Source organism: Zingiber officinale, chromosome 9A (assembly GCF_018446385.1).
Source record: "Zingiber officinale cultivar Zhangliang chromosome 9A, Zo_v1.1, whole genome shotgun sequence".
Classification (NCBI taxonomy): domain Eukaryota; kingdom Viridiplantae; phylum Streptophyta; class Magnoliopsida; order Zingiberales; family Zingiberaceae; genus Zingiber; species Zingiber officinale.
Window position 1 is genome coordinate 101622811 of NC_056002.1, and position 14171 is coordinate 101636981.

Genomic DNA, 14171 nt, shown 5'->3' on the forward strand with positions numbered 1-14171 from the left:
ATTTCAGTGATGAACTTGTGGATCCAAACTGCCTCCTTTGCTGCCTCTGATGCAGCAATGTACTCAGCTTCTGTTGTAGAATCAGCTACTGTATCCTGCTTCGAACTCTTCCAGCTGACAGCACCACCATTAATGCAAAATACGAACCCCGACTGCGATCTATAGTCATCCTGGTCGGTCTGGAAGCTAGCATCACTGTAACCCTTTACAGCTAGCTCATCATTGCCTCCATATATCAAGAAATATTCTTTAGTCCTTCTTAAGTACTTAAGAATATTCTTGACCGCTATCCAGTGACTTTCACCTGGATCTGACTGGTATCTGCTCGTCATGCTCAAAGCATACGAGACATCAGGTCGAGTACATAGCATGGCGTACATGATCGATCCTATGGCTGAGGCATAAGGGATCTGATCCATGCGGTCTCTCTCCTCTCTAGAAGAGGGACCTTGAGTCTTCGAAAGACTCACGCCATGTGACATCGACAGAAATCCCTTCTTGGAGTTCTGCATGGCAAACCGAAGGAGTACCTTGTCAATATATATACTCTGACTTAGGCCAAGCAATCTCTTAGATCTATCTCTATAGATCTGTATCCCTAGAATGCGGGATGCCTCACCTAAATCCTTCATTGAGAAGCAACTCCCTAGCCAGGTCTTGACAGACTGAAGCATAGGGATGTCCTTCCCAATGAGTAGTATGTCATCCACATACAATATGAGGAAGACAACTGTGTTCTCTACAACCTTCTTGTAGACACAAGGCTCATCTTCATTCTTGATGAATCCAAACTGTTTAATTGCATCATCGAATCGAAGATTCCAGCTCCGAGAAGCTTGCTTTAGTCCATAAATGGACCTATGCAGCTTGCATACTCTGCTAGTATGCTGTGGATTTACAAAACCCTCAGGTTGTGTCATGTACACATCCTCGAGTAGGTTACCATTCAGAAATGCGGTTTTGACATCCATCTGCCATATCTCATAGTCATGGTAGGCTGCAATAGCAAGCATGATCCGAATGGACTTAAACATCGCTACTGGAGAAAAGGTTTCATCATAGTCAATACCATGAATCTGCTTGAAACCTTTAGCTACCAAGCGACCCTTATAGATAAGTCCATCCATGTCAGTCTTTCTCTTAAAGACCCACTTGCACCCAATGGGTTTTACCCCTTCAGGTGGATCAACCAAAGTCCATACTTGGTTGGTGTACATGGATTCCATCTCGGATCTCATGGCCTCTAGCCATTTCTCGGAATCTGGTCTCATCACAGCTTCCTGATAGGTGGTAGGCTTATCCTCTATGAGCACAACGTCATCATGCTCAGACAAGAGAAATGAGTATTTCTCAGGCTGACGACACACCCTATCAGACCTGCGAAGAGGTACGTCTACTTGAACTGGTTGTTGTTTCTCAACTCCTTGTGGAACATCATCCACAACACTTTGTGGTTCCAGTTCAACTTCCATCGAGGCTTCAGTGCTAGTATTCGCATCTTAAACTTCTTCAAGATCGAACGTGCTCCCACTAGTCTTTCTAGAAACAAAGTCCCTTTCTAGAAAGACCCCAGTCTTTGCCACAACTACCTTGTGCTGACTGGGAATGTAGAAGTAATATCCCTTAGTTTCCTTGGGATATCCGATGAAATAGCACTTGTCGGATTTGGGTCCTAATTTGTCTAAGACTTGACGTCGTACGTAAGCCTCACAGCCCCAAATCCTCATGAAAGACACCTGGGCATCTCTCCCAGTCCATATCCTATATGGTGTCTTTATCACGGCCTTGGATGGAACTCGGTTGAGAATGAAAGCTGCCGTGTCTAGAGCATATCCCCATAGATATGTCGGAAGATCTGTGTGACTCATCATAGATCGTACCATATCTAATAGGGTACGATTCCTCCTTTCGGATACACCATTCCACTATGGTGTTCCAGGAGGAGTGAGTTGGGATAGAATCTCACACTCAGCTAAATAGTCACGAAACTCATGGCTTAAGTATTCACCACCTCGATCTGATCGAAGTATTTTAATACTCTTGCCAAGTCGGTTCTTTACTTCATTCTTGAATTCTTTGAACTTTTCAAAGAATTCGGACTTATGTGTCATCAAGCACACATAACCATATCTACCGAAGTCATCAGTAAATGTGATGAAGTATCTATAACCGCCTCTAGCAATGACATTGAAAGGGCCACATACATCACTATGTATGAGTCCTAACAAATCACGCTCTCTCACCGTGCCCACTAAAGGGAGTCTTGGTCATCTTGTCAGAGTATGACTCGCATATCTCATATGATTCAAAATCAAATGAGTCCAAAACCATCCTTATGGAGTGGGATAAGCGCTTGTCATTTATATGACCCAAGCGATGCAGAGATAGGTGTGGTTCATATCGTTCGATTTGAACCTCTTGGTACTAACGTTATAGATAGAGCTCTCAAGGTCTAGAATATAGAGTCCATTCATCGAGGTGCACTACAATAGAACATATCGTTTAAATAGCGTAACAACATTTGTTCTTTATTATAAACGAGAATCCTTTCTTGTCCAAACAATAAACCGATATAATGTTCTTAGTCAATGCAGCACATAACAACAATCGCCTAACTCTAGTATAAGCCAGAGGGCAGAGATAGAAAATAACAGCAATAGCAAGAACCCGTGCTCCATTGCCTACTCATAGGTCTATCTCGCCTTTGTCAATGCTCTGCTATTTTCTGCTTGTACATTAGTACAAATGTGCTAAGCACATCCAGTATCTAATACCCACGACTAAGAAATAGAGAGGTTGACTTCTATAACATTTATACCAGAAGATCTTATTTCTCTTCTTGTTAAGATCTTCCGGTATTATGAAGTTCCTCTTATAGTGCCTCGCTTGTCCTTGATATAGTTGACGAAGATGTTCAACCATATCGAAGCACACATCAACTCATGTTGCTTCAAGCTCCGAGTTCATGGTTGTGAGCATTAGACAGACACATCTAATGCGCCATCTTGATGCTTCTTGTAAGCATCCCGGCCAGCGTGGCAAGGTGGAGGAGCCTGAATGGGTTGCTCCAACGCATGCTTTACGCCCCGAGTGAGAACTATTCTCGTGTTCCCGCATCACCAGAAATTTGCTCCGTTGAGCTTGTCTTTCTTAAGGACAGAACGCAGGGAGAAAGAGTTCGTATTCGACGTCATGGTTATCTACAATAGAAAATTTGCAGAAATAAATATCATATTCTTTTAAAATCATTTAATTAGGTCTTTAATTAAATGATGCTCCCACTGAATTCTATAATTCTTGTGGGACAAGATCCACATCATACTAACTCTTGAGTTAGCTTTGGCTAATACGCCCAAGGCTTAGTATGATCGGTAGGTAACGATTACCAATTACATCTCTATGCAACTCTTGTTTATAAAATCAATATCCGCATTTATATTAAAACTCGAGTTAACTTTGGCTAATACGCCCGAGAGTTAATATAGATGTGATTTTGACCTATCTTTTCCAACCGTTGGAAGAATGCTTATAGTTGACTCGAGCTAACCGAGCAACTAGGAATACTCAATCTAATTGAGTTTGTATTTACCCATGCGTTGATAGGTGGGACTAAGATTGTCCCTCCGTACCCTACCAAGATAATATGTATTACTCTGCTTTGGCAGATTCAACAATACATGTGATCGAGGTAGTAATAGGTATCACGGCACGGTTAGGCATTTAGAGTTGGTTCGATCGAGATCTAATCTAATCGAAAAGGATGCATCTTATGCACGACTTAGATCTAATCTAATCACAAGGGTGCATCATGTGCACGACTTAGATCTAATCTAATCGTAAGGCACTAATTAATTAATTACTTATTAAACATGCATCATATACATAAGCAATTAACTAATTAATCTATTTGTGATTTAGTCATAGCCCCACTATGATTTTCTCAAGCCAATTAGAAGATCGAATGGTCAACCTAGGGTCAACAGCTTCTCCAAGTTCCTCCCTTTGACCACCTTATGTTGCTCGTGCCCGCCTCGGAACTCCGTCTCGTGTGGACCCTCCACCGCTCCAATTTGTACATTACAATTTGAAACTCGAGTTACATTCGAGTCTAAATCTAATTTACAACCAGAATATATGAGAAAGGCACGACGCGCAAGTCGCGGAAAAATAAAAACATACAACACGGGCAAACACATAACGGCATGCAGGCCGTATTATGAATTACAACACAATCCAATCATATTGGGTTTTTGGGCCATGACTATCACAAAATTAATATATAATTCAAAATTATATATTTTCATAATTTTCTATAATTTTAAAATTAATTTTTTACAATTTTTACAAGTAAAATTTCTCGGTGGTCCCGTTTAGCAGTTTCGGGCGCAATCGCGAAACGGATCCCCTTGCGGGACCAGGGGCAGCGCTCCTACCCGCGATCTAACCATCGCGAGGGTTCCTTTGCGATCCAACAGTGCCTAAACTCGTTGTCCCAAAACGATTTGGGTCGAGACATTGCCGTTTCGGAAAAAACTTCCCGGCAGGTTCGTTTTTAGCAATTTCGGGTGCAATCGCGGAGCAAATCCCCTTGCGGGGTTAGGGGCAGTACCCCTACCCACGATCTAACCATCGTGAGTTGCTCCTTTGCGATCTAATGGCACCCAAGCCCGCTGTCCCAAACGGATTTGGGGCAAAACGAAGCCGTTTAAGGAAAAACTTCCCGGTAGCCGAAGCCTACAAGTGTCGAGATACTTGTGCTTCGCTTCTACGGAAAAATTACCCATAAAAACATAAAAAACTAAATTTTACAGAAAATCACAGAAGGTTTAGTTTTCATAAAACCAAAAAATTAAACTCGTACAAGTCTTGCACGTGGCTCTGATACCACTGTTGGGTTTTTCGGACCGCAAAAACCGCTTTTCGCGTCACGGAAACCCCGAATCACCCAAAGTCGTAGATCCGTGCAAGGAAAAAATCGAATGAAATACAAGTACGAGTTTCAAAACTTTAGATCTACTCCTAGATCTATGTGTTGAGAGCTTTTACCTTTGAAGCATGCCCTTGCAAAATTCCCGCTCGTCCAAGGTACGTGTCGGATCTCCAAAGTATCAAGGTAGATACTTCTCTAGTGATATCCACACGAACAAGGAGTGCTCTCTAGCACTCAAGGATGGAGAAGAGAGCCCCAAGTGTGCTAGCACTTTCTAGAGCTCTCGGATAGAATTTGAAAAAGAAAAGGAGAGAAAAACAAGAAGACTCTCACATACTCAACTAGTAGTATCCTCTTCTTGTGTCCTTCACACTCTCTTATCTTTTCTTGGATGAAACTCAACACCTTCTCACCTTCCAAAACCCCACGGCCACACCAAGGAGAAGCAAGCATCCAAGGAAGAAGAAGCTAGAATGAATGCAAATCAATTGCATTCACCCATCATCAAGTGTGTGGCCGGCCACACAAATGCAACCCCCTCATTTAATGTGGTCGGCCACATTAAAAGGAATGGGTGTGTAACCTCCATGAGGTGGCACACCATTATGAGGTGGTGATGATGTGGCAAGGATGTGTCATGCCATGTAGGATGAGTCAACCTACATGATGTGGCAATGCATCAAGTCAAACTTGATGTTTCAACTTCCATTTGGTCAAGTCAAAATTGACCAATTTCTTCCTTGTTGAGTTAAATCCAACCTTTGATTCAAGTCAATTTCAATTTAATGAATCTCAATTCATTAATATAAATTGACTCAATGAATCAAATTTAAATTAGACTCATTCAACAATTGAATTTAATTAAGTCTAACTCAATAAGTCTAATTTGAATCCAATCTTTGGTGCATCATATGAACCTAATCCAATTGGTTCATCATATGAACTTAATCTCCATCCACTTGTTCTTTGTGTGTGACCCAATAGGTTCTTGTAACGTTGGCAATGTTTCTAAACTCCTTTAGAAACATAAGCAATGAGCGGCATCTAGCAATACATCATTGCTACCCAAGTTACAAGAATGTTGAGATCCAACATCACCTTGTGACTACTAATTGTGACTCCTCACAATATGTGACATTGTCCTTCTATCCTAGACATCTAGATTGATCAATATGAGGCATAGACCGTGTCATCCTCTAATCAATCTAAATCTTGAACTCCAAGTAGACTCACTCGATCAAATGAGCTCAACATCTCATGTTGACTCATTTGGGCATGGCCATGCACTTAGTGGTCTCACTCTATCAAGAATATTGATGTCGCTCCCGTCATATGGGAGGGATAGATCCCATCTACATCACTCACATCCCTCTGCATAATTTGTTACATACCCGGTAATCGCCTTTATAGTCCACCCAGTTACGGGTGATGTTTGACGAAACCAAAGTACATAACTCCTTATGTAGGGATCCATGGTGACTTCAAGTCCAAGGACTAATAGTCATACTAATAGCCACATGAGAAAGTATATGACACTCATATAACGATCCATGATACTTTCTCATGGCGGGTCATTCAGTATACATTCTCAAATGCATACCCATGTGTCAACTTGATATCTCTATATCCATGACTTCTGAGATCAAGTCATCGAGTTGACCTACATGCTAGTTTTATTGCATTAACATTGTCCCTGAATGTTAACACTCGACTAGGAATGATTTAGAGTAGTGTTCCCTATATCATCTCACTATCGGTTCATCTAACCGATTGATATAGGTGTAAACCATCTACTTAAGGACATTATTATACTTAGTTTATTTGGCACCAATACAAGTAAGTATAATAACCAAAATCCAAATGCCTTTATTTATATAGAATATGATACAATAAGTCCAAAATACAATCATCAAATGATTGGCTCTAGGGCTCTAGCTAACAAAGCTCGCGTGGACAGATGAAAGTCTGTCGAACAGAAGGCTTTATGTGTACGCCCGGCCTAGAAAAGTTTGATCGGGCTCAAAGACACAGCCTCATAAATATGTTAATATATGATTGGTCAGATAAGGGCCGATCAAACATAAGGCTTTCTGTGTACGCCCAGCTAAGCAAAGTCTAGCCTGGTTCAAAGATATTTAGCCTCACAAAGATCTTAATATACGTTCAGTCGGATAAGATCGATCGAACATAAGACTTTCTGTGTTTGCCTGACTGGGCAAGAGACTGGCCGAGCTAGCGCCCTCAACCTAGGAAAGTTCTTAATATAAGATCGGTCGGATAAAGGTCGATCGAACATAAAGCTTTATGTGTATGCCTGGCCTGGCAAAGTCCAGCCGAGCTCAAAGATACTTAGCTTTAAAAAGAGCTTAATATACGATCGACCAGATAAAGGTCGGTCGAACATAAGACTTTATGTGTACGCCCGGTCGGGCAAAGACCAGGCCTACTTAAGGACATTTAGCCTCATAAATTTCTTTATACTAGATCGGCCAGGTAAAGGCTAGTCGAACATAAGGCTTTATGTATACGTCCGGTTGGGCAAAGACTGTGTGGGTTTAAAGACATTTAGCCTCATAAATCTCTTTATACTAGATTGGCCAAGTAAAGGCTAGTCGGATAGAAGGCTCTATGTATATGCCCAGCCGGGTAAAGACCGGGTCGGCTTAAAGACACTTAGCCTCATAAATCTCCTTATGCTAGATAGGTCGGGTAAAGGTTGGTTGAACAGAGAGCTCTATGTGCATGCTTGGCCGGTCAAAAGCCAGGTGGGTTTAAAGACACTTATCCTTTGGAAACTCTACATATATGGTCGACAGGGCATAGGTCGACCATGTTTAAGTTACATGATGTTATATTATTCCTAAAATAAATAAAGACTCTAACATTCATAATTTATCATATGGTGCCTTAAATAAATCTTTGGCATACTATGGGCATCATACTAGTTTCTGAACAAATCTTTGTAGTATTTAGCATAGGACAAAGTAGATTGATACCAATACAGGTTAAAAATGCTTCATTTAATAAGGTTTACTATAAATACTCAGTCAAATGAAAGATCAGCCCGAAATAGATTCAATGAAAGGCATTCCAGTTAAGTGGCCATCTTAAGGATCGGCCGAAATATATTTAGCAGACAAGCAGCCGACAATATTCTGACAGACTATCAAAGTTGTTGAAGAATATTTCTTCAGGATTTCCTCAATAATTGATCCATTACAATAGTATATCTCAACAACTTCATCAAAGGTCTAAGATATAAGCGACAAAAGAGGTACATCTGTGGGTAAGAAAAAGATTCCCGGAATTATCATTGCCAATCACCCAGACTATACTCTTTCCATCATCTAACAAACTCTAACACAAGGGACCACCTCACGATCATGAAGGTTGTGAGAGGTTGTATATAAGGGAGGATCCTCTCCGTTGGCAAGGTACATAATTAGCATCATCTAGACCTTACTCTAATGCATATCCACTACTATTCTTCTTCTTCTTCGCCCACTAGCCGAAAATTATATTGACTAGAGCATTGGAGGGTCTTGTCAGGGATCTCTTCCCTGATCTTTGGTCACTAATGCTTTGTTGGATCATCTGACTATGTGTAGGATTGGAGAAAGGTTCCATTCTAAGCTAAAGAATTCTTCTACCGACCAACAAATCATCCACCAGAGCTAGCGCGCTATCTCCTTAGCCTTCAGACGGGATTAGTATATATTATCCCCAATCAAGGTGAACCACCTGACTCTTTTCTTGGTCATGCATGTTGTTCCCGGTCGGAGGGTAAGAAACTCTGCTGGAGGAATGAAATTAATGACATCCTCCAATCGATTTGTAATTCTAGGTCGACCTGTCTCTCCATGTGAGCTACTAAAAGTGTTTGTTCTCCAGATCTGTCCAAATTCCACAGAGCTATAGGGGAGGATACTTTAGCTAAATCGTCTGCCTTTTGATTTTTTGACTAGAGAATCTTCTGTATAACTACCTCCTGGAATTCGGCTTTCATCTTGTCAAATGTTTTTATATATAGTCTAAGTCGCTCATTATTGATCTCAAAATTATCTGATAGTTGTTGAGTAGTTAATTGAGAGTCTGAATTAATTAAAACTCAGGTGGCTCCCACATGTCTTGTAGTCTGCAAGCCAGCTATCAATGCTTTATATTCTGCTTCGTTATTAGTAGCTTAGTAATTTAGCTAGACTGACAACTACATTTTGTCCTCCTTGGGTGAGATCATAAGAATTCTTACTCCACTATCTTGCCGAGTGGATGACCCGTCTACATAAATCTTTTAGGTTTCTTCCAGCTCTGGGCTTTGTATCTACATTATACAATCAGCCAGGGCTTGAGCCTTGATAATCGCTCGAGGCTGATACTATATATCATACGTACTAAACTCCGTAGTCCATTTGATCAACCTCTTTGAAGCCTCAGGATTGATGAGTAGTTGACCCAGAATGCTATTGATCAATATGATGAATAGATGAGATGAAAAATAAGGATGTAGCCTTCAAATGGCTAGGACTAGCCCGTATGTCTTTTCAAGCATGGTATAGCGACATTCATTATTCTTTAATAAATGACTTAAAAAATATACAAGTTGTTGTTCCTTTCTCTCTTGTCGTACTAACACTAACCCAACGTGCTCTCATTAGTGGACAAATATACACACAAAGACTTGCACACTATTGGTTTAGCGAGTATGGACAAGGCGAACAAATAATTTTTTAATTCTTCGAATGTCTTGTCACAATCAGTATCCCATTAGAATTTTATGACCCGGCAGAGTATCTTGAACAAAGGCATGCTTCGATCGACTGATCTTGATATGAACTAAGATAATGTTGTAATATGCACGGTCAACCATTGTGCTTCCTTGATATTACGAGAGGAAGTCATATCTTGGAGCGCCCGCACTTTGCTTAGATTAGCTTCGATTCCCTGCCCGGTCACTATATAGCCCAGGAAACACCTACTCTTTGCTCTGAATAGATATTTGCTAGGGTTGAGCTTAAGTCTGTACTCTCTCAAAGTCTAGCAGGTTTCCTCTATATCAACGCATAAATCGACTGTGCGGAGAGATTTGATGAGAATATCATCCACATAAACCTCCATATTTCACCCGATCTACTTTCGGAACACTTTGTCCATGAGTCGTTGGTAAGTTGCTCCTGTATTTTTTAGTCTAAATGACATAACATTTAAACAGTAAGTTCCCTCAGTAGTTATGAAGCTTACATTTTCTTAATCCTCCTTGGTGAGCAAAACTTAATGGTAGCCCTGGTACACATTCAGCATGCATATCAGTTTGTAGCTGGAGGTCGAATCCATCACTTGATCAATCTACGACAAAAGATAATAATCTTTGGGATATGCCTTATTGAGATCTCTAAAATTGATGTAAAGCCACCATTTATTTCACGGTTTAGACACCAGGACCACATTTGCTAGCCAACTCAGGAATTGGATTTCACGGATATAGTCGACCTCTAGTAATTTATCCACATCCGCTTGAATGATTTTATTCCGATCGACCTCGAAGTCTCTCTTTCTTTGTTTAACTGGCTTGGTATCCGGGTGAACATGGAGCGCATGCTCCATAACAGTTGGTGACACATCCATTTTTTCCTTAGGCGTCTAAGCGAAGACATTATGATTGCGTGTTAAACACGCAACTAACTCTGTTTTAAGCTTCGAGGGCAGGTCGGCTGCTATTTGCGTAATAGCCTCTGGTCAATTGGGTTGAATTTGCACTTCTTCATTCTCTTCATATATCAGAGTCGAGGGTGCCTCCTGAATACTATTAACTTCCAACCTCTGGCTTTTTAAGACGATGCTAACTTTAGTCTTGGCAATCTCAATGTAACACCTGCATGCTACTAGTTGGTTTCCTCTAACTTCCCCCACTTAGTTGTCCTCAAAGAATTTTATTTTCTGACAAAAGATTGAAATGACTGCCCTAAATTATTTAGGATTGACTGGCCCAAAATAACATTGTATGCTAAGGGTGTGTTCAATACAATGAAATTGATAGAGTTGCCTGTGTCAATAAATGTGCACTTTATTGCATCCTCATAAGAGGCTTCTCCCCTAAAGATATGAGCAGTTTAATCTTGCCAAGCGCTGCACTTTATTGGCTGTGAACCTATATAGAGGAGTCATCATGGGCTGGAGCTCGCTTGACTCTATTAGCAGCAGCTCAAATGCCTTCTTGAAGATGTTATTGATAGAGTTGCATGTGTCAATAGAGGTGCAATATATGTTATAATTAGCTATGGTAGCCTTAATAATCAAAGTATCATCGTGCGGGTACTTTGACCCCTTCCAAATCCTTAGGCCCGAAACTAATCTTGGGCCCTTGTGCTTGCTCTTGGCTACATCCGACTATGTGTATCTCGAGTCGGTAGACGTGCAACTTTTTCGCCTTGTTGGAGTTTCTATCAGTTGGGCCTCCAATGATCATGCTGATATCCCCCAAGCGATATTATTACGATTTTCCTTTTGCCGTGTCGGGGATTATCCTGCTGCACTCAGGCGGGGGTCTGGGTCTGATTCTCTTACCGTTGGGTCATTCTTTGATGTCACTTGACACCTTAGTATTCTCCTCGAGGTGGCCCATTCAGCCTCTGATAACGATGATGGTTGGGAGACGACGACCGATGGAAGAACACTTGGTTGGTCACCTGACGCACATTCCGATTGTAATGATAACAATCTTGAGTGTTGTGCGTCCCGGAGTGATGATATGTACAGAATTTTGATGGAGCCTATCAAGGAGGCTCAAGGAATCTTCTCTGCTCAAAAAACCACGTGTTGTACAGCTTGAAGTCACGGCTCTTGGTGATGAGGCTGAGGACCCGCTCAGGGTCCTTTATGAGGAAGAGGCTGAGGAGGAGCTTGGCGCTCTGCAGCATGTGATGGAGAGGGTACAGTGACCTCCTTCTTCCGAGCAGATTGGGCTTCCTGTACATCAATATACTTGGTCACATGGACAAGTAGTTGATCGAAGTCTCTTGGGGACTTCCTAATCAGGGAGCGGAAAAATTCATTATCTACAAGTCATTGAGAAAAGATGCTCATTAAAATCTCAGAAGTGGCCAAGAGAACATCCATGGTCACCTGATTGAACTTTTTGATGTAGGTTCTAAGCATCGCCTTAAGTCCCTTGTTGAGCGAAAAGAGACTCGGGGTGGTTTTTTGGTAACGATGACTGTTGCTAAAATGGTGGAGGAAAGCCTTACGAAAATCCTTAAAACAACAGATAGATTCGGTCAATACTCGTTTGAAACACCTTTGTGCTGAGCCAGAGAGTATGGTGAGGAATACTCGACAATTCACACCATCCATATATTCATGAAGGAGGGCGGTTTGAACTTAAGGAAGTGGTCTTCTAGATTAGTTGACCCTCTATATTCCCGATCACGAGGGGGCAATAATGTTTTGGCAGCTTGTCTCCTAATATTTTCTAGGAGAACGATATGCTTACTCGCTCGGGAGAACCACTAACCCTGGGGCTTTCCCCTTGCACAAATCTCGCACAGGTGCCTCTCTAGTAGATGACACTTGGGGTCTTTCCTCTCGGTCCATCTCCTTGGGAGGAGTACAGAATAGTACCCGGTGATGTGCTATCGAGGATGGTGGCATAGGTGGTAGGTTGGCTAGTTGGATGGGTAGTTGTACGAACCCAGCACCTGGTGGAGGAACTGGCTGAAACCCAATTGGGCCTTCTACTCGAGTCTTTTCAGTACGAGGGCCCGTCCTGGACGCAGTTGGATCATGCGACAATGTACTAGTGATAGCTGCTTGCTACTATTGCACTAACTTTTGTTCTTGAGCAGCTACCAGTAACTTGAAATCTTCTTGTGATAGGATGATAGTGGTGAATGGTCCAGCTTCTTCCATCTCTATATTTTAGATTCAGGTGAAAGTTCCTACAGACAGCGTCAAATTTGATCCTGTCTGAAACTGAAGGAGATGTGTGTTGGGCAGGTGGCGATGTTGTTGACCAAAAGAAGACATTGAATGGGAGGAAAAGATGCTGAGCTGGAGTAGGAAAAGATCTCTGAGTGCCTTCCTCCTCTTTGCACACTCAAATGAGCTAACAGAACTTTAGGGAAAAAATCAGGGAAGGGGTCCCTGACGTAGGCCCTCTAACGCTCAAGTCAGTAGATGATCGGGCGAAAAGTAGAGAAGGAATATAGTAAAATTGAGTGACCATAATAGAGAGAAAGTTGATGCTCTCCTAAGTAAAGTGTGTCCAAAATGTATCCAGCAAAGAGAACCCTCCTCTTATATTACTTATGATAACCTTGCAATAATGAGGCCACAAGGAATATTCAGTGTTAGAAGATGTCGAATAATGAAATATGTGCAGTCTAACATTTGTATAGTTATCCTCCATAGAATCTTCTGTTATATGTATATGAACAGTCTCGTGCAACCTCCACAATAATGATGGAAGTTATATAGTCACCTTCATAAGAAGATTCCATTGAATACATATGTTGTAACCAAAAAATATTCTCTAGTGTTGTCTCCTATAATTTGTTGGGATTTCCTGACAATGTTATCTCCTGTAATATAACTCGGACGGATACTTGGATGAACGGGATATCCCGACCGTCTCTATGTCTGCCCGGCTTTGTAATGAGAATAACCATATGTAATTCGTCCTTCAAAGAGAGAGTTAAATCCTATAAGTATGACCGACCATGTAGGCTTATGCAAAAGATCTGCTATGAGGAGCCAAGTCTCACAGGTCTAGTCAGTTAGAGGACCAACCGGCCATTTGTTGGGAGACTAACTGTATTATAACAAGGCGCTCGGACTAGTAGGTACGACCGGCTTTGTGACGGTCTGATTTATACTCCAGGTTGTACTGTACTGTAGGACGACATCTGTAAGATGGAAGTAGTATTACAAAAGTAGAGTATTGAACCTCATATGCTCCATCGACTTCAGGGTCATTCGGATTTTGTCTGTATATTTTGGCGTTGAAGAGAGATATAGGTCTATTAAGCCCGCTCGAATATAGAGACGTTTGTCCATACATTGAGAGCGAATACTGTGCTTAGATATTCCTTTGGACTAGCCTGGTATATAATAGAGTTATGCGGTGTGGGTCATGATTTCAACCATCCTTTATGCCAGCCGGTTGTTCACAAGTGGAGCACTGGATCCTTCAAGCACATCCGGCCTTTATGTCGATCGTCCTTATACTGAAGGCCTTAGTATCGAGTGA